Source organism: Camelina sativa, unplaced genomic scaffold (assembly GCF_000633955.1).
Source record: "Camelina sativa cultivar DH55 unplaced genomic scaffold, Cs unpScaffold13238, whole genome shotgun sequence".
NCBI lineage: Eukaryota > Viridiplantae > Streptophyta > Magnoliopsida > Brassicales > Brassicaceae > Camelina > Camelina sativa.
In genome coordinates, this window is record NW_010934274.1 from 1 (window position 1) to 344 (window position 344).

A 344-nucleotide genomic window follows, 5' to 3' on the forward strand; every position below is an offset into this window, starting at 1 on the left:
AACCTCTTTGTCTTAGCACCACTCAAGTCGTCACATACTTTCTACAATTAGAACAAGATCATCAGTGTACATTTATATAGAAAGAATGATCGCAGAAGTTTTCTAATAGGCTAACCTGAGACTGAATTTGAAGACAAAGCATCTCACACAAATGAACCTTCTTCATGTGTGTTAATATATCTTCCACCTTACATATCTGCACTTTTGGAACATTAGTACTGCAACTATAAAAGCTAAAAGGAAACAGTCTCAGTAACCAGCCTGGGTTCCCATAGAGAGAAATAATATACCAGTCTTGGGTTCAGCTTATTAGCCAATGGATCAACCATTTGTTTGATTTCTTC

The 344-nt window shown here is 36.3% G+C and overlaps 1 long non-coding RNA gene across 1 annotated transcript; it reads right to left on the minus strand.

Moving 5' to 3' along the window:
• Positions 1 to 344, minus strand: LOC104775374. Its single transcript, XR_765875.1, has 3 exons — positions 291 to 344; positions 116 to 196; positions 1 to 41 (listed from the first exon to the last, which is right to left on the minus strand). It is a non-coding gene; the product is annotated as an uncharacterized LOC104775374 (long non-coding RNA).